The 7,204-nt window shown below is 42.3% G+C and overlaps 1 long non-coding RNA gene across 1 annotated transcript; it reads right to left on the bottom strand.

Annotated features, from left to right (window-relative positions):
• Nucleotides 1–5,485: 5,485 nt before the first annotated feature.
• LOC115404365 (uncharacterized) lies at nt 5,486–6,771 on the bottom strand. Its single transcript, XR_003933341.1, has 3 exons — nt 6,668–6,771; nt 6,115–6,168; nt 5,486–6,016 (listed from the first exon to the last, which is right to left on the bottom strand). It is a non-coding gene; the product is annotated as an uncharacterized LOC115404365 (long non-coding RNA).
• Nucleotides 6,772–7,204: the final 433 nt, after the last annotated feature.

Genomic DNA, 7,204 nt, shown 5'->3' with positions numbered 1-7,204 from the left:
AGCATTTATACCTCCAAAAAAGATGAAAAAAAAGACGCACTTTGCGGGGCTTTTTTTATGCTATTGATTTGTTTTGGTTCATGCGCGCAACTGAACAGGGAGCTAGCTCTGACAGCACACAATCAGACAGACGACCAAAAATATCAACCAAATCCCCAAAGAAAGACAATGAAAAGAGGCGTAATGAAGAGATATAAGCTGGAAGAAGCTTTAGCAATGATACAGGAGGTCAGTGAGGGGGAATCGATGGCGGAGACGTGTCGGACATCAGCGATCTTGACTGGAGTGAAGAGGAGGAAAGTTCTGAATCAGAGTCAGAACAGCCACGGGCCAAACAGCGAAAAAAAATGTAATCCTGCTGCCCCAAAAATAGCTACCGACCTCCAGCTGCTGTCCAGTCCAGCAGAACCTGCAGTGGCGCATGGAAGCGCTCACACGTCACCTCCAGGTATAGAGAATTACTGTAGGCTACTGTCAGTTTACAACTAAATAATTATAACATAAAATGGTGTAAAAAAAAAACAAAAACTAATGTAATAAAATTCAACACAACAGGTAGTTGACAGCAGGAGCACTGCAGCGTCTCCAGAGGTGCCAATTACAGATTCAGGTAAAATATTATATCCTCCATCAAAGTACAGCAAACCATGTATTTTTCGTTTCCAAAAATTAATTTTAGAACGAACATATTTTCTGAAAAAATACCTTTGTCCTGTGGAGCCTGCAGTCCCAGAATCAAATGAGCAAGGTGAGGACGGGACCGAGTGGGAAGGTGTCCGTCCTGATGCGCAGCCGGGGAGACTTATTTTACTAATTTTAATATGTTCTTGATTATTATTGACGGTTAATAATACAACCGTTTTGTGTGTGTTGGTGTGTGTGTGTGTGTGTGTGTGTGTGTGTGTGTGTGTGTGTTTATCAGGGAAAGGACTGCACAGAGTGTGAGTGAGTGGTGACGCTGCGCAAATGCGCACTGTAGAAAGTTTTAAATACATTTTAAAACCTGATTTGAGGCATTAATAAAGCAGACATGAGACATTAAAAGGTTTGCTGATTCTCTTGACTTAATATTTTGCTTATTTATCTTAATTTCTAATACATTAGATTACAGTAAAACAACCTGTTGGTGTGCTCCTGCGCAAAAATACTGCAAAATGTGTGACGGTCTGGCTGAGCGTTGCGGCCTTTGGAGGGGGTGTAAGAATACTGGCTGTTCTAGTGTTTACAGACACGGCGTTACACAGAGAGGGCTGTGCTTCTAACCATTTTCGCCCATGGCCTAAGCTGAAATCAAGGGAAAATAAAATAATAAGGAATGGTAAAACGAAAGAAACGACGAAAAGGAGGCCAACTGAAAAAAAAATAAAGTAACCCAAAAATGCGCGTTCTGTAGCGCTACGTTTTGACGGCTGTTGGTCTTCTCCAGGCAAAAATAAATAAATAAACAAATAAATAAATAGAATAAAATAAAAGAACTACAGTAAGTGTGTTGAGAGTCAGTTGTCTGTGACTCATAGCTTCAAACTTCAATTTTCAAATCACAAAGGTTGACACTCTTCTGGCAGAGCTGGCGGACTGTTCATGTTGGTGAAGGGATGTCGTGCATTACAGAGAAGGCGTTCTGTTCTGCTGGGGTTCGGGGGTTCATATTCATATTTAATCAACAAGTAATCTGTATACACATGTGCATACAATAAAGTCGGTAAGTCTTTAGAGGTACAAGACAGATTCATTTAATATTTATGTGCATCTGAACCTGACTTGTGACACAAAGAAGCAGAAATAAGTTTAATTCCCCTCAGATGGTCTGGGATGCAGCAGAGCAGCCAGGAAATAAAATGTATTTCATCATGTTAATTTAGCAGTGAGCTTTGCTGCAGTGCCTTTACAAATGAGGAGCAGTGTTCATTTGATTGGTCAAATTGTGCTCAGCTGGGTAAAACCCACTTTCTCTCCTCCCTCTTGCACCACCTGCGCCGGTGGGCGGGACGGAGGCGTGACTGCCCCGCTCTGCGCCAGTTCACGAAATTAGCAAAATGTGGACACGCCCTGTTGACTTCTTGCGCCGAAAGCCCGCCACAGGCCGCTGAAACCGCACATAGACCGGGCGCAGTTCACCAATTTAGAGCCCTCAAAGTAAAGTTGTGCTGATAAATCAATAGGAAAGAAGAGCTTTCTGTCTGAGGACATTAAATGCGCTCAAAAGTTCTCAGTTTAATGTTTGCACACAAAACATTTAAAGTTTCATTGAAACTCACCTGTGAATGCTGATATTTTCCGTCTACAACTCCTCCTTTCAAGGTCAAAATCCTCCAACAGCATGATATTAAAGAAGAGATCCCACGGTCTGGTAATCACTGAGCTGTTACCACATTTGACAGTGTTGACAGATTGTTTCTATGGGCGCTAAATTGGTGAACTGCGCCCGGTCTATGCGCGGTCTAGGCGGGCTGTGGCGGGCTGTCGGCGCAAGAAGTCAACAGGGCGTGTCCACAACATTTAACTAATTTCGTGAACTGGCGCAGAGCAGTGTAGTCACTCCTCCGTCCCGCCCACCGGCGCAGGTGGCGCAAGAGGGAGGAGAGAAAGTGGGTTTAACCCAGCTGAGCACAATTTGACCAATCAAATGAACACTGCTCCTTATTTGTAAAGGCACTGCAGCAAAGCTCACTGCTAAATTAACATGATGAAATACATTTTATTTCCTGGCTGCTCTGCTGCATCCCAGACCATCTGAGGGGAATTAAACTTATTTCTGCTTCTTTGTGTCACAAGTCAGGTTCAGATGCACATAAATAATATATGAAAAACTATCTGTCTTGTACCTTTAAAGACTTACTGACCTTATTGTATGCATATGTGTGTACAGACCGTCATACATTTTGCAGTATTTTTGCGCAGGAGCACACCAACAGGTTGTTTGTCTGTAATCTAATGTATTAGAAATTAAGATAAATAAACAAAATATTAAGTCAAGGGGATAAGCAAACCTTTTAATGCCTCATGTCTGCTTTATTAATGCCTCAAATCAGGTTTTAAAATTTATTTAAAACTTTATATAGTGCGCATTTACGCAGCATCACCTCTCACTCACACTCTGCGCACTCTTTGCCCTGATAAACACACACACACACACACACACACACACACACACACACACACACACACACACACACACACACACACACACTAGTTGTATTATTAATCATCAATAACAACAATAATGGTGCTGCACAACAGGATGGACACCTTTCCACACGGTCCGTCCTCACCTTGCTCGTTTGATTCTGGGACTGCAGGCTCCACAGGACAAAGGTGGAAATGAAAAATACATGGTTTGCTGTACTTTGATGGAGGATATAATACTTTACCTGAATCTGTAATTGGCACCTCTGGAGACGCTGCAGTGCTCCTTCTGTCAACTACCGTGTTCACTGTTGTGTTTAATTTTATTACATTAGTGTATTTATTTTTTACACCATTTTATGTTATTATTTAGTTGTAAACTGACAGCAGCCTCAGTAATTCTCTATACCTGGAGGTGACGTGTGAGCACTTCCTCGCACCGCTGCAGGTTCTGCGTTGGACCGTGCAGCAGCTGGAGGTTGGTCGGGCATTTTTGGGGCAGCAGAATTACATTTTTTTTTTTTGCTGTTTGGCCCGTGGCTGTTCTGACTCTGATTCAGAACTTTCCTCCTCTTTACTCCAGTCAAGATGGCTGATGTCCGACACATCTCCGCCATCCGATTCCCCCTCACTGACCTCCTGTATCATTGCTAAAGCTTCTTCCACTGAATATCGCTTCATTACGCCTCTTTTCATTGTCTTTCTTTGGGGTTGATATTTTTGGCCATCTGTCTGACTGTCTGCCGTCAGAGCTAGCTCCCTGTTCAGATGCTGGCATATGAACCAAAACAAATCAATCACAGAAAAAAAGCCCTGCAAAGTGCGTCTTTTTTTTTCTTTTTCTTTTTTTTTTTTTTTGTAATCTTTTTTGGAGGTGTAAATGCTTTGTAATTTTATGTGTGTCATTGTTAGGACCTTATTTGCTTCAGAAAAACATACAAGACAAATATTTAGGAAAAGTCAAAGAATTAGAGGGCAGGGCAAGGGCGTCAGTTTGTTTTGAAAAGTGGGGGGACAACTAGCTACTGGCAAAAAGTGACTTTGGAGCTGTGTGTGTGCACATGTGTGAGCGTGCGTGTGTGCGCGCACATATAAAAAGACTGACAATATATGCGTTCACTCACCAAAGCTGAGGACTCACTTTAAAAGAAAGGCGCACCGTGGTTCTTCTTTTGGACAAACTTTTCAAGGACTTTCATTCATTTTGATTTCCGATTGTTAGCTTTAGCTTTAGCAGCGCCGAACTGTCACGTCTCCCTGTCAGTCTCTAATCAGGACCCGCCCACATCGGCAGCAGCCAATCAATAATAGATAAATAAAAACTGCTCGGTCTCATTGAACGCAGCACAGATATTTCAGATGGTCTTAAAGAAATTATAACATTTTACCTGCAGTCCTTTATGTTGACACCTGGTGGCGCTGTGCTCCACCTGCCTCTAATGACCAGTCACCACTGCTTTTGAGTAGTGCTTGAGAATGTGACTTTAACTGACTTTATTTTGGTATGGCTGCTGAGAATTATTTCACATTGTAGGCAATTGTCATGTTTTGAAAAAAAAAAAGCCTCTGGCCTGAAACTTTAACCCAACTATGTTGAACTTCATGTTGAAATCAGCTCCATGTCAGATACATCAGCTACCTGTCAACTGGATTTACAGCTCAGAGAGAACACAGAAACAAACCACTGAACTCTATCATCACTAATAGGAACAAGGTTAAAGAATTTCCAGAATAAAAGAATAAACCTCGGGTCACTGGAGGATAGTTGGAGTTACATTAGACCACAGGCTGTTAGCAGAACATATTATATCTGTGACTGGATGAATTTTGACTTCAAGCCTCACCATCCATTTCCACTCAAATAGAACATTTTACTCAGAGTAAATGGAAAATTTACAAAAACAGTCAGGCAGCCACAACAGAAACACCACAATGATCAGTCTGATGACTCTTTGTCAACTTTGCCACAAAAACCTGGTGAATCAGCAGAAGATGAACAGCAACATGAAGCCTTATTGTCTTACCTTTGTTTTTGAGGTTGGAAACATTTATTATCATTATTATTAGCTTTAACTATTGGAGCAAAACTCTGACGTGACCTCTTACTGTTATGCTCTCTGGTGTTTCATGGAAGGTTTGATTCTGCTGTGCTGCGTTCACTGCCTCCTGTACAACCTGCGTACAGCCAGTCATTCTGTTTCCTTCTCTCAGTAATAAAATCTGAGGAAAGATCTGATCACAAATCAACATGTCAGAAAGAAAAAAGCAGCCGACATCAAAGGAGACAGTCTGTTAATCCACAGAATCACCATCAGACGTCCTCAGATAGCTTTAGACTGATCAAGCGAATGTACCAACTCTACACACACTGACATGTTTTCGTCCTGGTAAAGATGCTCCAGAACCATTAAAGAAATATATCAAAATATTAACTGAACCATCGACACAAGAACAAACACTACTGAACATCCAGGGTGTGTCAGACACAGAGAACCATCAGTCTCAGGAGGGTTTTCCATTATTTTATTTGTCCAGGAGCAGAGATCAACAGAAATAAACACAGAGCTGCAGAACAGGTGACTGAAGAGGCGACGTCTGTACAAAGAAAGAATAAAATCACAGTTAGTGAGGTTATCTCCCAGGTTACAGATTACTAGTTACAACGGAAGTGCAGTGTGTATTTATTTGATCAGGAGACCCTGGTTCTTGCTGGAGGTCCCAGTGGAGACCCTGGTCAGACCCTGGTCCGGCTCTTGCTGGTGATCCCAGTGTTCTCTTGTGAAGCAGAGAGAAGCCTCAGGCTCTGTGGCGTCTGAAGACGAGGCTCTGCTCCACGAAGTCCCAGGAGAGGCTCAGCAGTGTGGCTGTCTGCCATGTCCACGGAGACAAGCTGGGAGGACGGACAAGGAGGACAGATGGCATGTCTTCATTAGTGCTTCAGAACGGCAGGACAATGGTTTTGGGCACTTTTAAAAATGATGATGTTACCTTGTAGCCTAGAACTCTGGACCTGTAGGACCTCCAGTCCTCACAGCTGCAGTTCTGTTGGGGACAAAAGACAGTGTCTGAGTCTGTTTAGCTCTGTTTTCTATGTTCAATATGAAATGTCCAGCGAGCTGTGAACCAAGGGGTAGTCATCTCTAAATATTAAAAAAAAGTCTTCACTAAAGTGTGCAGCTTTAAACCTATCTTAAAATAACTTGTTTCCTTAATTAATTAAAGCATCTTCGATGCATTCTTCTTCATTACAGTTCAATATAAAAATATAAAACTCATCCCTATTCAAATCTTTCAATAAAACTCGCATTTCTTTTTAATCAAAAGCAGCAGGTCCTACAGGGACGATCAGTATATTCCTGATGATGAACACTAGCTGAGGTTCTATCAGAATGAGTCCAAACAGTCTCAAAATGTTGCTGTTAGCATGTTGACAGTAAAGTTCTTCAGGACATATCCACTTTTCAAAACAAACTACCGCCTCTTGCGTTTCTAACCTGGGATAATCACAGGGTTAAACGAACAACCAAATATTCAAACTCACCACAGGTGCTGCAGAAGAAAGAACTGCTCTGTGTGGAGCTTCCACTGGAACAGAAGCACATTTACAGCAGCGGCACTTTTCTTTTGAATCATCGTGAGTCTCTGCTCCCACCGGATGGTGCGTTCAGGAGCGTCGGAATGTTCTAAACTACTGAAAATAACCAGGGTTACAATGGCTACACGTGAAGGATTTGTGTGTGGTGGAGAAAAAAAAATAGCCCTGGCAAAAAGTGGGGGGGACACGTCCCCCCCCGTCCCCCCCTAAACTGACGCCTATTGGGCAGGGGAATTATTTTTAACAGATTTACTTGAATTATAAAAACCCGAATGGTCTGTCAGACCGTCTTGGCTGTTCTGGTGCTAATCACCTGCATTTAGACGGAAAAAAACACTGCACAAGAGTTGCGGGTTTGATGATTCATATTGTGGGTGATATGACACATGGGTGTTTTTTGTCCAATCCCATTGAAAACAATCGTATTAGAAGCATAAAGCGATCCAGATTCTATCCTCCCAGGTGAAGCGCATTCTTCAGTTT

This window comes from Salarias fasciatus, chromosome 17, assembly GCF_902148845.1.
Source record: "Salarias fasciatus chromosome 17, fSalaFa1.1, whole genome shotgun sequence".
In the NCBI taxonomy this organism is placed as follows: domain Eukaryota; kingdom Metazoa; phylum Chordata; class Actinopteri; order Blenniiformes; family Blenniidae; genus Salarias; species Salarias fasciatus.
Note: the sequence above shows the minus strand (reverse complement) of the source record. Positions and strands in the feature narration are given on the sequence as shown.